The 18604-nt window shown below is 44.9% G+C and overlaps 1 protein-coding gene across 2 annotated transcripts in view; it reads left to right on the top strand.

Annotated features, from left to right (window-relative positions):
- The first annotated feature begins 16520 nt into the window (after positions 1–16520).
- Positions 16521–18604, top strand: part of LOC311265673 (IQ motif and SEC7 domain-containing protein 1-like) — a 144706-nt gene continuing 142622 nt past the window's right edge. The window contains exon 1 of one of the 2 annotated variants that reach the window (XM_084367574.1): positions 16521–16622. The gene's annotated coding sequence lies outside the window, so the exon portion shown is untranslated. The remainder of the gene's footprint in view (positions 16623–18604) is intronic. The other variant, XM_084367573.1, reaches the window with a different exon arrangement.

Genomic DNA, 18604 nt, shown 5'->3' with positions numbered 1-18604 from the left:
CATGTCATCATCAAAAACACACTGACTATTACTTATACACACACACACACACACACATGCAGAGACACAGCAGGGGGCTCCATTTGACGGGGTGACGGTTCAACAGCAGCAGATTGGAGTGTCACACACACACACACACACACACACACACACACACACACACACACACACACACACACAGATACAGGCTGTGGATTTTCTGACAAGCAATTACAGAGACGAAGTGAAGACGAGCAGACGAGAGGAAATCAGAACTCGGACTTCTCACCGGCTCAGTTAATTTCAGCAGAGTCGTCACTGATCACTGGATCCTCTCACTGCAGGAGAAACAGGAGGCTCGTCTGAGGGAGGAGGAAGGGGGGAGGAAGAGAGGGAGGAAGAGGGGGAGGATGAGGAGAAGGTGAGGAAGGGGGGAGGAAGAGGAGAAGGGGAGGAAGGAGGGAGGGAGAAGAGAGGATGAGGGGGAGGAAGAGGAGGATAAGGGGGATGAGAGGAGAGGATGAGGGGGAGGAAGAGGAGAGGATGAGGAGAAGGGGAGGAAGGGGGGAGGAAGAGGGAGAGGAGAGGAGAAGGTGAGGAAGGGGGAGGAAGAGGAGAAGGGGAGGAAGGAGGGAGGGAGAAGAGAGGATGAGGGGGAGGAAGAGGAGGATAAGGGGGATGAGAGGAGAGGATGAGGGGGAGGAAGAGGAGAGGATGAGGAGAAGGGGAGGAAGGGGGGAGGAAGAGGGAGAGGAGAGGAGAAGGTGAGGAAGGGGGAGGAAGAGGAGAAGGGGAGGAAGGAGGGAGGGAGAAGAGAGGATGAGGGGGAGGAAGAGGAGGATAAGGGGGATGAGAGGAGAGGATGAGGGGGAGGAAGAGGAGAGGATGAGGAGAAGGGGAGGAAGGGGGGAGGAAGAGGAGAAGGGGAGGAAGGAGGGAGGGAGAAGAGAGGATGAGGGGGAGGAAGAGGAGGATGAGGGGGAGGAGAGAAAAGGATGAGGGGGAGGAAGAGGAGAGGATGAGGGGGAGGAAGAGGAGAGGATGAGGGGGAGGAGAGAAGAGGATGAGGGGGAGGAGAGGAAGGAGGGAGGGAGAAGAGAGGATGAGGGGGAGGAAGAGGAGGATGAGGGGGAGGAGAGAAAAGGATGAGGGGGAGGAAGAGGAGAGGATGAGGGGGAGGTGAAAAAATCAGATGAATATGGTGAACAGAATAGAAAAAGGGAGAGAGAGGAGTCTCTTCAGTTCATCTGACAGGTGGAGGTGAAGAGGAGAGGGAGGAGGTGAGGGAGGTGAAGAGGAGAGGGAGGTGAAGAGAAGAAGGAGGTGAAGAGGAGAGGGAGGTGAAGAGAAGAAGGAGGTGAAGAGGAGAGGGAGGTGAAGAGGAGAGGTGAAGAGGAGATGGAGGTGAAGAGGAGAGGGAGGTGAAGAGGAGATGGAGGTGAAGAGGAGAGGGAGGTGATGAGGAGAGGGAGGTGAAGAGAATAAGGAGGTGAAGAGGAGAGGGAGGTGAAGAGAATAAGGAGATGAAGAGGAGGTGGAGGTGAAGAGAATAAGGAGGTGAAGAGGAGAGGGAGGTGAAGAGGAGAGGTGAAGAGGAGATGGAGGTGAAGAGGAGAGGGAGGTGATGAGGAGATGGAGGTGATGAGGAGAGGGAGGTGAAGAGAATAAGGAGGTGAAGAGGAGAGGGAGGTGAAGAGGAGATGGAGGTGAAGAGAAGAAGGAGGTGAAGAGGAGAGGAGAGGTGAAGAGGAGATGCAGGTGAAGAGGAGAGGGAGGTGGAGAGGAGATGGAGGTGAAGAGGAGAGGGAGGAGGTGATGAAGCTTCTGTATCACCTCCCTTCACCTCCTTCTGTTATTATATTCCTCCGTGTGTCGCTTCATATTGGACTTTTTCAATAAAGCTGATAACAGTTTTTACATATTACGATCAGATTTCTGTCGCAGCTTCAGCTTCCAATCAGTTCAATTAATCTGTGTGATTTACTTTTAAATGAGATGCATTCAAAGACCCGTTTGTTTACTGAGTTATTCAAAAATGAAATGAAAAGATAAATTGAATGAAGAATTGATTTTGATCACACGTCAGTCTGATGTCGTCTCTGTGTGACTGAGTGAGTGAGGACGTGTTGCAGAAAGATCCATTTTACACATAACCTGAAGATATCTTGGAGGTTTGAAAAATGTGACTTATTTTATAAAGTAAAGCTCTTTTCTTTCTTTGTTACTTCATGAATGTAACATTACAGAGAGGAGACAGAGAACCAGAACCAGAACCAGAACCAGAGTCTCTGCTGAGTGCTGACTTCACTCAGAGCTTCATCTGAACTCAAACACACACTCGCTCACTGTGTGATGTTACTCACTAGCTCACAGCTAATGTACAGTAACGTTATCTGACTGTTTTGGGGCGAATAAACAGAAATAATCCTGCAGACAAACACCATCAAACAGCCTCGATGTCCGAGGAAAATCGAGGTGATGTTTTAAAGTTTTCTTCTCGTTATGTTTCCTCTCGTTCTCAGACTTCCTTCCTCTCTCTGACTCTGAAGTTTTAGTGACAGGTGAGCAAATGAAACGCACCCTTACCTCAAGGAAACTTTCAGGATTTTGAACATTGTTGGAAACATTTGGTAAAATGTAAGAACACAACTCAACAACATGTAGCAGAAAGGTCTTAATACTTTATCTTTAATATAGTGAGAGTTTCTTTTCCTGTGTAGTTTTGTATAATTTTGATTTCATTCTTCATGTAGTCGAGCCTTCTTTGATCTTAGATCGAGTGGAAGTTATGACTTGATGAAATAAAATGTACATCGATCAAGCGAGGACGCTGGATGTCTTTTACATCTCTTCAGTTGGAAACAGATCTGCAGACGCTTCAACGAGCACAGACACACATCAGAAGGTGTGATCGCTCTGTTCACGTCAGGAAACAATAAAACTCTCTGTGAGCCCACGGTGGAAGAAACGGGAGCGAGTCGATGGGCTTTAAGGCTGAGAGGAGTAAATCTTGTTAATTGTCCTCCTGGTATCTGCAGATCTATATCCTCTGCAAATTAAAGAGAGGTCACAGAGAGGGGAGAGGTGAGGAGGAGGAGGACGAGGAGCAGGAGGAGGAACGTGCAGTTAAAGGCGGATGTTTTCTAAAACTAAACAGCGACACATTAAATGATGCTCTATTGTTTCCTCCTACGAGGAACATTTGATAAAACCAACAGTGGCCAGCTGATTATTTTCTGCACCTGCAGCATGAAAGCCTCAACAAATACATAGAATAGTGACGTGTGTGTCTTTGTGTGTCTTTGTGTGTCTGTGTGTAGAATATTTCCATATATTTGTATCTATAGAGGTATTTAAACCGCTCGCAGCAGCTGCAGGAGGATTCATTCACGATTGGTGCTCTGATGAGTATTTACATTCTCAGCTACTTTAGACTTCCACTGCTGCATCTGGGAGAAAAATATTGTCATCTGACTTCACTGCATATCTTTAGATTTTTTTTACTTTTCAGATGCTAACAAATATATTAATAGCCAGAAAATAAATTGCTTTGAATACTTAAATGTGCACTTAAATACATTTAACATCAGATTAATACCCACGTCTAAAAAACCCATGTGGACCTGCTCATTTTGGTGGAAAAGCAGCATTAGGTATTAATCATATGGGCGACTTTCACTTTTACTTGTAAGATTTGAACACGATATCTTGACTTTTACTGAAGTCTGACTTTTGGAAACTACAGAGTGTGTGTTCATGGTGATGAAGACATGTCATCCAGTGCGACAGTGCTCCTCCGTGACAACGAGGAAGAAGATCCATCAGGCTTCACACGCCGCAGCGCATAATGTTTGATATAATGAGGAGGGTGAAGTCTGCAGTGCTGGACAGAAAGCAGCGTCTGCTGCCTGCTGATGGTTTAACCCCAGGTTAATAAGTCTGAGATCAAACAGCCACATCACTGACTGAGGAGAGAAGCGACTGTCTGAGCGTTTACAGCCGAGGAGAAGAAGGTGGAGACGTGGTGTTGAAGAGCAGCACTGTTGTGATGCTCGTCTCTGGTGAATTTTTCATAGAAATGTATACGCCCTCAGCCCCAGAATGCATTGTGTGTCTTCAGACTGCTGATTGCAGACAGTGTTCATTTATTTGTTGTTGTTTTTGTCTTATATTGATGAAGCTTCTCAGTCCTCCAGGTCGTGGTGATTGTAGGTGCTGTATCGTCCTCTGATCCAACAGGCTTCTTCACTTCTAACTAACTGGAGGGGAGCTGCACACAGACCACTGCAGCCAACGCAGCACACGACCTCAGAGACACTTCTGTCAGCTGTATCACATTTATTCTGTTAATTTGACTGTAATTTATTAACATTTAACCCAAACAACCATCTCATCACCTCCACACAGCCGACTGATGGTTGCATGAGGTGTCGACCTTCTGCACAGTGCAGATACAAATCTCCTGCTGATTGACAGGTTTAGGGATCAGAGGGGACGCTGTGACGCCTGAAGAGGTCTAACTAGTTTAAACCTTTGACCTCTCTGTCCGTCACCAGCTGACATTTCATGAACCTGCCCTGAAGGTGTCTGCAGAGGAAAAGGTCACGAGGTTATTAAAATCAACAGCTCGTCCTCTGGGGAGCTGGAACGTGACCACAAGTGTTCTCGTCAATATCAGATTTTGATTTTGATCTCCTGAGTACTCTGACATGACTTGTTGATGATGAAAGCCAATAAAGCATTTTTAAGATGTTTTAATCATTTAGGGAAAGGAGGTGAGCTTTTTGAAATCATCTGTGCTGACAGTATGAAAAGTATTTAAATCATGACACTAATTACTCAGAATTTAGTTATTAAATGGAAATTAAACTCACAGTCAAAGTTAAACTATAAAGCCTGAGTTGTGGCATTTCTTGGCTTCCTTACAAACACTTCAAGGTGCTATTTGTAAGAAAAGCTTTTTGAGTCTCATTTCCAACTCATCAAACAATGACCCTTCATTATTTGACGAGTTGGGAATGAGTCTCAAAAATCTACTTTTCCTACAAATGGCACCACAGAGACACAAATGCAGGTAATGACTGAAAGACATGTGTTTGTAACCAAGGTGGGAACACATGATCCAAATATCAAAACAAATTCCTGTAAATGCTTTAATATCTCACATCAATCCAACAATTACATAAATAGACCAACTGAAGGAAGGTTTGAGGACAATGACGGTGCACGAGTTGCTGCGTTGACGTTGTGTGACGCTGAATCATGGCGGTCGAAGGTGACGTCAGAAAACGTTTACCGGAGCTGTGTATCGCATTAAACCGCTGTCGACGTGTTGTTTAAACAGATGATGGTTCGCCGTACACGAACACACCAAAGTGAGAAGAACGACTTCCTGGCTCAGGAAACGGGATCATCCGAGGAGCACGTGAACGCAGCGTGACTCTCCTGCTGTGACACGCGTGTGACCATTTGTTTTATTCACAGTTCTGTTCAGTAACAGTTCTGTTCAGTGACAGTTCTGCTCAGTGACAGTTCTGTTCAGCGACAGTTCTGCTCAGTGACAGTTCTGCTCAGTAACAGTTCTGCTCAGTGACAGTTCTGCTCAGCAACAGTTCTGTTCAGTGACAGTTCTGCTCAGTGACAGTTCTGCTCAGTGACAGCTCTGTTCAGCGACAGTTCTGCTCAGTGACAGTTCTGCTCAGTGACAGTTCTGTTCAGCGACAGTTCTGGTCAGTGACAGTTCTGTTCAGTGACAGTTCTGCTCAGTAACAGTTCTGTTCAGTGACAGTTCTGCTCAGCGACAGTTCTGGTCAGTAACAGTTCTGGTCAGTGACAGTTCTGCTCAGCGACAGTTCTGGTCAGTAACAGTTCTGCTCAGCGACAGTTCTGGTCAGTAACAGTTCTGTTCAGTAACAGCTCTGCTCAGTAACAGTTCTGCTCAGTGACAGTTCTGTTCAGTAACAGTTCTGCTCAGTGACAGTTCTGTTCAGTAACAGCTCTGGTTGACCACTACAGCTGCTTCCTCCTGTAGTCTGCAGTCTCTCTCTGCTGCTTCAGTTTGAATGGTGCTGCTGCCACCTTGTGTCTGGGAGAAGTTCCTGCACGCTGACGGGACTGAACTCTTCTCAGCTCAATCACCAAACTTGTTGAGTTTGTAGGAGCAGCAGCCATTTTGGAAGCAGAGCAGTGTTTTACACCAGTGACTCACCTGTCGTACCTGCTTCACTCTGTCGGTGGCTGGTGTCTACCTGTGATACAGTCTCATGCAGATCTTACACTGAAATGTCTGAAAACAAGCAGAAGGTTTTGTCTGTTTGGTTGAGTTGTGTTTTTATTACCCCAGATGTTTCCAACGACGTTCAAACCACGACATCATTTTAACTTAACGCAGCGTGAAAAACTTTAAAACGTTTAAAACTCGTCTGTGAACATTTCAGTCACGTCAGATTTTCTTCAGCAGTGTTTTTGTCTCACTCACATGATCCCACCGTGGGATCATGTGTCTTTGATGACATCATAAAGTCACGTGGGATTCCCACGTGACTTTATGATGTCATCAAAGACTCCTGGTGGCAGAAGCTGCTCTGTGGGTTTGATTGTTCACTTGAACGACTTTGTGAAGTAGAAGAGCCTCAAATTTAGTTTATTTAACTTGCAGCTTTATATTCTGTCCACTAGAGGGCAGAACAGAACCACAGAGATCCAGACTCCTGCAGGAGAGACCGGTACCTGAGGTGTGTGTGTTGGTGAGGAGGTGTGTGTGTGTGTGTGTGTGTTGAGTGTATTTAAGGTAGCAGGTGTGTAGGAAGCAGAGGTGGCTGCTGATTGGCTGGGAGGCGGAGCAGCAGTGAGAGGCAGTGAAACGTTCCTCCTCTCCTTCCTGTTCTTCCAGCTCGGCTTCACTTTTAATTTTCTCCTCCTTCTGTGATTTACTTCCTTCCCCCTCCTCACTTCCTCGTCTCCTCACTTCCTCGTCTCCTCACTTCCTCATGAGGTATCTGAACAACAGCACATTCTGTATTATGAGTAATGAGACTGTGATAGGGTGTTCATCTGTGAGAGGTTTAAGGAATGCAGCTGCATGTGTGTGTGTTACATGTTAGCTATAAGATGAGGCCTAAAAAGGTATTGAACTGAGCTCGGCTCTCATCCCAATTGTTTGGATCTGGCTTAACGTATACATTTCCATATAGAGACAGAGAGAGAGATGCAGAGCATCTTTAGGTCGTAAAATCCAGAAGTGACATCAGCAGAGTTAGGCAACGTATAGATTCAATTACTATTGGATAGATGGACCTTCAATCCACCAAAAGTGACCAATTAGAAGAAGTAGATAGTTGTAGGCAGAAGGGATCTAAAAAGGCCCACACAGGCAGAGAAGATCAGATTGTGGTGGACACTTGTAGATTTCCTAGAGCAGAGAGGATTTCTGATAGAGCAGAGGGCAAAGCATTTTGGGCATCCTTTGCCAAGATTTGAGAATACCAGGGAGTGCACACTCTGGTTCGGACGCTGGCTTGAGATCTGTTTCAATAAAGATTGCTCTATCTTTCACCCAGCCTGCCTCCGCAGAATTTCTTTATCAACATACTACACACCGACACCTTTGGAGGACACAGCCCATACACTTCACTCACTTCCTCATCTCCTCACTTCCTCTCTTCCTCACTTCCTCGTCTCCTCCTCCTGCTGTTTCCTCCTTTTGTGTCCTACTTCCTTCCCCCACCTCACTTCCTCATCTCCTCACTTCCTGTCTTCCTCTCTTCCTCTCTTCCTCGTCTCCTCGTCTCCTCCTCCTGGTCGTCTCTCCGTCAGACTCTCCACCAGCAGCAGAACAGAACTTGCTCTGTCCTGGATCCGTGGAGGCGTCGTGTCTTCTTTCATCTCAGATATTCAGATAAAAACCAAACTGCTTTTATTGAACGTGCACTTTAATCTTTCATCCAGCAGAAAACTGAAGGATTTATAAAATCAGCAGCTTGTTTCAGAAACTCAGAAACACGTTGTGTCGACGTCAGCAGACAGAGATCTGGAATCCATTTTAAACATTAACGAGCCTCAAAGCTTCCAGAATCACAATCAAATATTATCTTTGTCTGTTTGTCGAGTTGAGACGTGGCATCGTAAATTCAGAGAGGAAGGGAAGACGAGACGAGTACCTCTGTTAAATCCTCTTATTTTTACTACTATACTAAATAATAGAAATACTTTAATCCAGATTTTACTATTTTTTTTCTTGTACATCTTTTTTTCAGTGAATGAAAATACTTCTGTCCGCTCCAGTGGGCGTTACACACCAAAGGGTTTATTCTGCCGGTCTCGATCCACCTTATTTTTTGTGTTTTATTAAAATTGTGATATAATTTACACTTGAATAATTTAATTTAAACTCCAAAATAGGTCTAATAGGCAGGATATACGGAGATATATGGAGATAGAGACGTATTTTCAGTCACAGAGAAAAAGGTGCATGAAAAATATGATTAAAATATGATTAAAGTATTTTTAACATCACTTATTTAGTTTAAAAATATAGTTTTTACCTTTCTGGTTTGAGGAAAAAAGTTATTGTCAGGATTTTTTCACTTTGTGATGTTTTTCTTATTAGAATAAGAGTTAAACAGCTCCTTATATGGTGTGTAAACATATTTCCTGGTATCCCTGCACACTTTATCCAATCAGGACAGAGAACTCCATAAAGAGGCGGTCCCGCCTCTTTATGGAGTTCTCTGTCCTGATTGGATAAACACACAGAGAGGAGGGAGGGGGATCGTAGCTGCAGCACAGACAGGAAGTTAGCTCAAACGACGACACGCTTCATGATTCCTGCATGAAGAGTTCAAATCAGACAGAAGCAATAAAATGATAAAAAAGGCAAAAACATGACAAATATAAACGTCAGACAATAAGTGAGATGACTCAGAAGAAAAAAAAGAAAAAACAGCAATAACCAAAGAAACATCTGTGTGAGACTCACCATTTTTTCTTGTAGTGACTCTTTGAAATAAAAACTGTACTTTGATCTGTTTAATAATGACGAGAAGCAGGAAACACTCGATGTGAAGATCTAACCCGGCTGCTCGTCTTGTTTTGTGTTTCACCGAGGCTCAGTTTTCAGGAAAAAGTCGCTTAAATTCATTTTTAGAGAAACTTTATTTCTGTCGATCCCTGAACTGACACCGACACAGAGAACCGGGTTTATTTCCGCGTATTTGTTGTAAACCATGATGAGAAACGCGGCGAAGCGGCTGCGTCTCTGCTGTACATTTAGCCGTGGATGTTCAGAGTGCTCGCGCTCTGCTGCGCTCCCACGCAGCTCTGCAGCCCTGCAGCCCACACGCACTGATCACAGGTCAGAGGTGGATCTGCATTAGCAAACAGCACAGAAGTGATGAACCAACACTGCTGGATCTGCTAACACGGAGGACACCCCGGCCTCCACACACGTATATGTACAGGGGAGGCAGATCACTGCAGCTTTCAGAAGTTTGTAGTCTACACGCTTCGGTCTTACAGAGTATCTCTACGTCTCTTTAATGGATGATGTTGGTGAAATTAGTGTGCTCAGTTTTCTCACTTTAAAATAGGTCGTCAAGTCTGGAATTATACATGAATACGCTCTGAATAAGAAGGCATCCTTCATCAGATATCACGTTAATACTTCACACTGACTCTGATCAGGACGCTCTGCAGATCTTTGGTAGAAAAAAACTGTTCAAACTTCCCAGCAGAAATGTGTCCAAGTTTATTTTTAGAGCACAATCTCATGAAAAAGCGACTTGAAGAGCTTTACATGTCGATTAAAGAGCAGAAAAATGAGGTTTAGGTGACCGAAGACAACTCTTAGGATGCTGACTGAAGACTGGAGGCAAAAACTGAAACTACTGTACAAACACAGAGCAGCTGGTCTGCAGCAAAACAGAAACACTCTCCACAGTCTCCTCTGGTTCGGTCCAAATAAATCCTCAGTTCACAGAGTAACGTGAAAATATTCTGTCTCTACACGCTGAAGATGTCCAACTCCCTCTCTGTCCTCTCCTGTCCCGGCCTGCCGTGTCTTCTCGTCCCCTGAGTCATAGTCCTGGTCAGAGCCGCTGTAAATCGCCTCTGTACTGTGTCCCCTGTCTTCACACTGACCTCCACTGGTCTCAGCTGTCAACCTTTATGGTTTTTGATCTTCAAATTCTGGCCATTTCTTACAAATTCCACCTTTTAAAGATAAAAAATCAACTTTTCTCATAAATAGGACCTTGAACATACTATTCAATGGAAATACTCAAGAAAAGACTGCTGATCTTTATTCTCTCTGTATTTAAGCAGCTTTGTTTTAGAGAAATGACTTTGAAAATCGTGAACGCGGCGCTGGTCTTTTATAAGACATTCACTATATGAACAGCGCACACACCTACACACACACATACTGCACACTTTAACATGACAGTCGCCCACACGTGAACACGGAGCTTTTCTGCACGGACGCATCAATCTGTGCACACGCACTTATATTAGTAGGAGGTTTAATCACAGCCGTGATGCTCCTTTTCTGTATCTACACGTCCCTGAAGACAAAACACACACACACACACATTACAATATACCATCACAATACACACCTACACACACAACAATATATAAATTATGGCATCAAATCCACACACACCTCGTCCTCCCACTAATCGCTCCGACTAATTATACTCTCCTGAACTCTCTGCTGTTCAGCTGCAGAGGAGGACGGAGCAGCGCCGCGTTTCTGAGACTAATAATGATCCGATAATAACACTGAAGCTTCAGTGAGCTCGTAGTAATCACAGCTGATATTCAGTGTGTCGTCTCAAATAGCAGTCAGAGCACTAAACAATACAACATAGTTTGTAAAAGGTGCAGGTGATAATATTTTAATGTCTCCTTTCACAAAATGAGCATCATTCGGGATCGTGTGTGTAATACGTGATGTCTGCCACCGGGGGGCTCTCAGTCAAAGCAGAATGAAACCCGCAGCATCGAATTACTGATGAAAATCTTGCGTTACAGTAGGTCACGTCCCCTTCCTCTCCCTCTAACATCTAATCTAACGTTTCCCCAACAGACCGAATGAAACGCACATCCTCATCAGAAGAAACATACAGCACGCAGGTCGACTGTGAACTCGCTGTGGCTAATACTGATGTGTCTTGTTAGGCGAGGACCTCTAGTGGAGGTAATCATCACGGCAGCAAAGGAGGAAGTCAGGTGAAGTAGTTTAGAGAGCGACAGAACAACAGTGAATTCTTGTAACTGTAGCAAAGTTACGTCACGTACATAACGCTACAGCGGTTACATGACGTGGCTACTTTCGTCTCACAAGTTACAGAAGTAACAAAGTTATTTTGACACAAACACGCTGCGACAGTCGTGATGTTTTGGGAACTTAAACGTCGTCTTAAGAGTCACTTACAATCGACCTGTTCATTTAGGATGTGTTGGAAACATAATGTTACTTTGAATAAGATTACAGGTCTCTCAGTCTGTTCAGTCACAGTGTTTATCGGTTCAGATATACAGCGTGCAGCTTTTGCACACCTGAGGATCTACAGCTGCGAAGGAGAAAACCAAGGGCCGTGAAAATCAGTGGGGAAAAAATTATATTTTTATTGTGTCTTTTAAGTATTTTTAGTATTGTTTGTTGTTTTCACCTGCAGACCACAGCAAAATCCTCGTATGTGTGAACTTACCTGGCAATACAAGCAATTCTGATTCTGATTCTGATTCTGAAAGTTTAGTGACGTTTAACGTTTCTGTTCTCAGAGAACCTGATGAATGTCAGTTTTCTCGGTTTAGATATAAAACAAATATGAATCTTTGAATGTTAGCATGCTAACATGAGCTGTTACTGCTAGCTCTTTAGCGCTGAGGCTGACCTGATCCAGTTTGTTCTCACAGTAGCAGGTGTGTTCTGACCCAGAGGACAAACTATAAAACACAGCTGCAGCAGCAGCAGCAGCATCGTGCGGAGCCGCTCACCGTTTCACTCCTTCTCACAGTTTGTTCTTACTCTCTGATCGGAAACGGTTCAGTGAAACTCTGCTGTGACGGCTGTGAGTTGTATATTATTAATTTGGACAGAAATATTCTCATTCTAATCAGTTTCTACAGAGAGAGTGGGAGTTAGAGAACAGAGAGAAGAGGAGGAGGGTTATGGAAAGAAAAGAACTAAAGATAGCAGTTAGAAAAGCAAAATTACAATGAATGTAACACTACAGCTGTTTCAACACCGTTTCCACACATGATTTCCTTTTTTCTTCTGTTAAATCACCTCCGCTGTGTTTGTGTGAACCGTTGATAATAAACACAAATGAACCTTTTTGTGTAAAACGATCCACTCGAATCGTTTTCTCTTTCTAGAACCACGTTCGATCAAACAGATGAAGTATAATCCCAGGCAGTTTCAACATGTCTCAGTGGGCATCAAACATTTTCCTTCTGTTCAATAAAACAGTTGGTTACATGTTAGCCTCGTCTCTATCATCCTGTTTCCTGTCTCATCTCAGATATATCATCAAATAAAACAAAGAAAAAGCCAAAAGAAAACCTGAACACCTTCTCGTGACACGTATTGTGATTTACATTAAATGTGCAGGTATCTGTGGTTTGCAGAAACACAAAATGCTGACATTTATTCTGGCGACTGGGCTGATGTTGTGTTCAGATGTAGATATCATTAACACACAAACACAGAAATCTCATTTCCCCTGTTTTTGTGCTGTTTACTTCAAATTACACAATTATGCAATTTCATTAAAGCATACGTCCTTTTTGTGATTTTCTTTCCTTTTATTGACAGAATAATATCAATAACAATAATAACATCAATAAAACAGGAAACACAATTAAGATAAAACCTTGTGATAACAAAATGGAAGAAAAATGGAAAAAGGGAACAAAAACAACCTGCTCGCCACCAATAAAGGATCATCACACCGGGCTACTGAGCCGCGTTCATCTCTACTGTTGCCTCTTTTGGCCCAAACACTCGGGCTGCCGGCACAAAGCAATCAGCTTTTTCACTGCTGTGAGTCCAGCTAATAATAACACTGCTCCTCTTTATGATCGATGTCCAGCCCAAATCAGTTGGATCATTTAAAATGAGGGTAACTGAAAAAGATCGCGTCCTGAAAACAGAAATGCACATATGAAAATTTTTTCCACAAAAGACCTGGACCTCAGAGTACCTAACGTCCTGGTCACAGCCCTGCAAATATCTTCTCACAGTATAATATCTTCTGTCTGAATCAAACTTAAACGTGTTTAATGTTGAACATCCGGTCTGAGCAGGTGGTCCACTCGTTCATTGATAATCCGACAGTTCAGGTCTTTTCTCTTTTCTTTACTCTCTTTTTATCGGCTCCAAAATGGCGGCCGATGTGACTCTGGTTTCCTGGTGTGACGTCATCTTTCTGCGCCGAGCGTCTGGCCGACGTCAGAGAAGAAAAGTGGAGCAGCCGGCCTCCTTCTGACACTCTGGAACAAATCCCCTCCTTCCTCTCCTCCTCTTCACCCTCCACGCATCTCTTTTCTTCTTCGTGCCTCCTCTCTGCTCCTCCTTTGTCGTCTCTCTTACGTCCTCCCTCCTTCTCTCGTCTCCCACTACGGTCTCCTTTCTTCTCGTCCTCCTTATATTCTCTACTTGCACCAGTTTTAGGTCACCTGGATTCACAGAAACGGGAGGAAGTCAAACAAAAAAGTGGGTAGAGGAAGAAGAGAAATCAAGGATGGAGAGGAGAGAGAGGAGAAGGAGGAGAGGGGAGAGGATGAAAAGGTGGAAAAGAGAGGAGAGGAAGAGGAGGAGGAAGAGCAGCAGGTGAAGATGAGGAAGAAGAGAGGGATAAAAAAAAAGGACATGCGGGATGAGGAGAGGGAGGAGCAGGAGGATCGGGAGGAGGAGAAGCAGGTGGAGGAGGTGAGGAGAAAAAGATGGATGGACAGGAGGAGGGGGAGACAGAAAAAGAAAGATGGGACAGAGTAAGAGAAGGAAAAAATGAAGGAGGAGCAGGAGGAGGAGGAGGAGGCAGCTGCTGCAGGAGGAGGAGCAGGAGCAGGAGGGGGAGGAGGAGGCAGCTGCTGCAGGAGGAGGAGCAGGAGGAGGAGGAGGAGCAGGAACAGGAGGAGGGAAGGCAGCTGCTGTAGGAGGAGGAGCAGGAGCAGGAGGAGGAGGCAGCTGCTGTAAGAGCAGGAGCAGGAGGAGGAGGAGGAGGCAGCTGCTGCAGGAGGAGGAGCAGGAGGAGGAGGAGCAGGAGGAGGAGGAGGAGGAGGCGGCAGCTGCTGCAGGAGGAGGAGCAGAAGCAGGAGGAGGAGGAGCAAGAGCAGGAGGAGGAGGCAGCTGCTGCAGGAGGAGGAGGAGCAGGAGCAGGAGGAGCAGGAGCAGGAGGAGGAGGCAGCTGCAGCTGCTGCAGGAGGAAGAGCAGGAGGAGGAGGAGCAGGAGCAGGAGGAGGAGGCAGCTGCTGCAGGAGGAGGAGCAGGAGGAGGAGGAGGAGGAGGAGGAGGCAGCTGCAGCTGCTGCAGGAGGAGGAGCAGGAGGAGGAGGAGGAGGAGGAGGAAGCAGCTGCAGCTGCTGCAGGAGGAGCAGGAGGAGGAGGAGGAGGAGGAGGCAGCTGCTGCAGGAGGAGGAGCAGGAGGAGGAGGAGGAGGCAGCTGCAGCTGCTGCAGGTGCAGCCTCAGAAGCGCATGCAGGATGCTGATGAACAGAGTCATCACAGAGTAGTGAAAAGCAGCGAGCTCTCACTCTGCTGCTGTTTTCAGCCTCCTCTCACAGCGCTGTTCTTGATGTTTAAAGGATGAAGCGTGATGATTGTTCACAATGCACTCTGTTCAACACATTCAGAAAAGGTCTTGGATGGACGTGAAACTCTGCTGGTTGAACCGTCAGTTTAAAAGATAAACATCTGTGTTAGAAAGTAACTGGTTCTTTGATTAAAACAAAAAAAGGTAAAAGAACGTAAAAACTGAGAGAGTCAGCTTCCACATAACAAACAGCTTCAAACTCTGTGTAATCCTAAAAGAAGTAAAAGAGTTGAAGCTGATGAAACATTCAGCAGTTTAAATCTGCTCACGTTTAGATTTTGTGTAAAACTAGAAACATGTTGCCTCGTGTGTTGAATTCACTGCAGCTCTGATTCACTCCTCCAGCTGCCTCCCAGTTTATCGCAGCAACACCTCATGGACGTTGTAGTAAACATCCTGTAGAAACACAATATATGATCTCTGCGAAACAACGTTTAAATTCTTAAAACTGATGGTCACAATAAAACTTGTAGTGCTGCTCAGCTGTCCAGGAGACATTTCCAACTACACTACTGACAAGATCTCCAGCCTCGTGTGACTCACTGTATGTATTTATAACGATCTGATGTTGTCAACTCAATATTAATGTTTTTAATCAACACCACCCATCAACCGTAGACGTCTTGACATCATTGAGACAAAAAATTAACAAAGTCTGCAAATCAAAATAAGACAGAGTGATTTACTCCATGACAGAAAATTATACTTATTATATTGCAAGAACATGTCATAGTTATTATACATTTTTCTACTACTAATATAAATATGCATCATATATCGTGCAAGTCAGTTGTCCATAGTTTGTTTGATCAATATCATACGAGGACTAAGTGCTACAATTCAAGATTACTGACTTATTTGTCCGTTGGAGGGAAATTAATTGGACGTAAAGGCTGGCGCATAAAAATACATACACTTGGTGTCAACCTGTTCAAAGCACCACACCAGTGTTACTGCAGTCAGCTTGTTTCATTTAACTTAACTTGACTTGCATAATATATGGTGCATATTTATATCAGTAGCCTCCTGCAACTGTACTTTTTTGTTTTTTTACCATGAAATATTATTGTATACAATAAATTAAGTGTATCATTTAATACAATTTAATGAATTTAATCACTTCACTGCTAAAAGAAAATAAAGCAGACTCACTGCCGCTGCAGTGTCTTATTTTAATTTGCAGACTTAAATTTAAACTGAATATAAAAGCGACTCATCAGTTAAATGTAAACGTTAACGCTTCTTATTCAGCAAAAAAAAAGAAGTTTTCACGTCTACTTGTATTTGTTTACAGGACACACCTGCCACATCCAATATGGCGTGTCTGTATAGAAGTCTATGGGAAAAAGTCTTTTAAGCTGCAGTGCGTCAGGTGATGATGTAATTACACAGTTTGGCCACTATAAAAACTGGCGCTGTTCGTGTGGGTCTGGAGTTCACGCTTCCTGTCTTTAAGCTAGCTTAACAGGACACACAGCTCTGTCTGTGTTGGACACACAAACATCACATTTATATTAATTCTATCACCGTAGTCTTGTTTATTGTATATTCATATTAATTTAATTAACTGAAAACTTTCCCATAATGTTTTCGTATCTCTGTAAAGTGTGTCTTGTTAGCTCGGACAGCATTAACTTATCACTGACAGAGTGATCGCTCCCATTGTACATAGAGGATCTTCGGAGCCGTCTGCGGCCACAGCTCCCAGCAGCCTGATGACACGGACCGTGTGTGTGTGTGAGTGTGTGTGAGTGAGTGAGAGAGAGAGAGCGTGTGTGATGGAGAGGATTGTTATTCTGCTGCAGCGTCCGGACCGGAACCACAGGTGAGTTCTGATCACTAATCAATATAATGTTTAATAACCAGCCGCCTTGTGTTTGAGCGCGACGGCAGCTCGGTGCGTTCACCGGCTGTGATGCACGCTCACACCGTGTGCGTGCGTGTGCGTGTGTGTGTGTGTGTGTGTGTGTGTGTCCGCAGCATTGATGAACTTCATCGTTATTAAATCCGTTATTTTTTTCCACGATAGTGATTCGTGTGTGTGTGTGTGTGTGTGTGCTTGTGCTCGCATCGTTAATTAGCGCTGACGGTCAGTTAATTGGTTTCCCGGTCACATAATGCCGGAACACCGCGGACAGAACGAGACCAGAACCCTTAAAAAAAAACCTCTCGTGATGTTCCTCCACACGCTCCTTGAGCTCCTTCTGTAGCTGTGGTGTGTCGGTGTGAGAGCTGCAGGCCTGCTGCAGCCTCCTACTGTGGCATGGTGTGTGTGTCTGTCGGTTCAGTGTGTGTGTGTAGGGTCAGTGTCTCCTGATGGTGACAGTGTGTGTGTGTGTAGGGTCAGTGTCTCCTGATGGTGACAGTGTGTGTGTGTGTAGGTTCAGTGTGTGTGTCTGTTGTCACATGTAGGGGACAGTAGCAGCGTGCATGAGCTCGTGCAACGTCTCAACATTTATTTCCGTCCACAGTTGCATTAATCTTTCACCAGGTCTTCTCCAGCTCTTCCCACAGACTCTGAGTGGGTCGGTTCAGGTCCGGACTCTGTTGGAGCCGATCCATGTGTGAAATTGTCTCGATGAGCCCGATGAATCGTGGCGTTGTCATCTTGGAGTATGTCCGTGCCGTCAGCTGACCTGACCAACTGAATCAACCTCAGATCATCACACTGCCCCACAGGCCCTTCCCCCGCCTCTCTTCTTGCCCTGATGCTCCCGTCGCTCTGCACAGGGCACGTTCGGGTCGGCCGAACTGTCACATGACCACGTCTACAGTGAAACATCGTGATGGACGGCGACATCGTTGTTTGTGAATCTGAGGCAGCGCGTCCCACCGCTGCTCTGACGTGAATCTCCCGTTACCACCGACATGCATCCTGTGCCAGGTTCGCCTCTGCAGCACACGTCTGTAACTTAGCTTTGTTCAGCCTCTCGTGCACAAAACAACGCTGGTCGACCAGCTGAGGACGTCGAGCTCAGATCGCCACGACTGAGACAAACAGCAGCCTGCGAGGAAACAAACACTGCTGCCACAAATGTGACCGAGTGTCTCTGGTTCTCCTCACTGAGCTGCTTTAATAAGAAAATAATAAACGGGACACGGAGACGTGATGTCAGCGCGCTGAGCAGCAACACACTGCTTTTCACTTCCTCTCCCCACAAACAACAACAACTGTTGATCTACGGCAACTCAGAGGGGACACAGAGCTCAGCTGTGCTCTCCCTTGTGAATCACAACGTTACGATGGTCAGTCAGCTTTGACCACAAATGTCCTTTTTACTTTGATACTCTGAGTACATTTCAGAACCTGTAATCTATTACTTTTACTGGAGTAAAGAAGTTGAATCAGTACTTCTACTAAGTATCTGAACTTCTGGGGGACAGGACGTGTGGACTGTTGACACCTCTGTTGTCAGGAAGAGACATTTTAGTCATTTAATTGAATGTATCTACATTCAGACATTTGCTGTACTTTCTGAGTAACTTGTACTTTATATTACATAATATATACTTTTTCAGGCTGTATCTGTATCTGAACTTGTGCTGGAGGAGAGGACGTGTGGACTTTTGTCACCTCTGGTGCTGCACTTGCTGCATTGGACCTGTCTAACATGCTGTCAAACACCATCCAGCTCTTCAGCTTTCAGATATACTTGATGTTTGACCAGATGTTCCTCAGGTCAGACGTGTTGCTCTGCTCAGCTTTGTATTTGACTGTCCTCTCTGAACATCCACCATATAACACTCACAGACGTGTCGGAGATGCTCTGTGTCTATAATCGACCACAGTGTTGTTTGAAGGTTTAA

The sequence above is a fragment of the Pagrus pagrus genome, assembly GCF_965226575.1.
Source record: "Pagrus pagrus genome assembly, chromosome: 11".
Taxonomy (NCBI): domain Eukaryota; kingdom Metazoa; phylum Chordata; class Actinopteri; order Spariformes; family Sparidae; genus Pagrus; species Pagrus pagrus.
The sequence above is the reverse complement of the archived record's forward strand: the minus strand, read 5'-3'. Positions and strand labels throughout refer to the sequence as shown.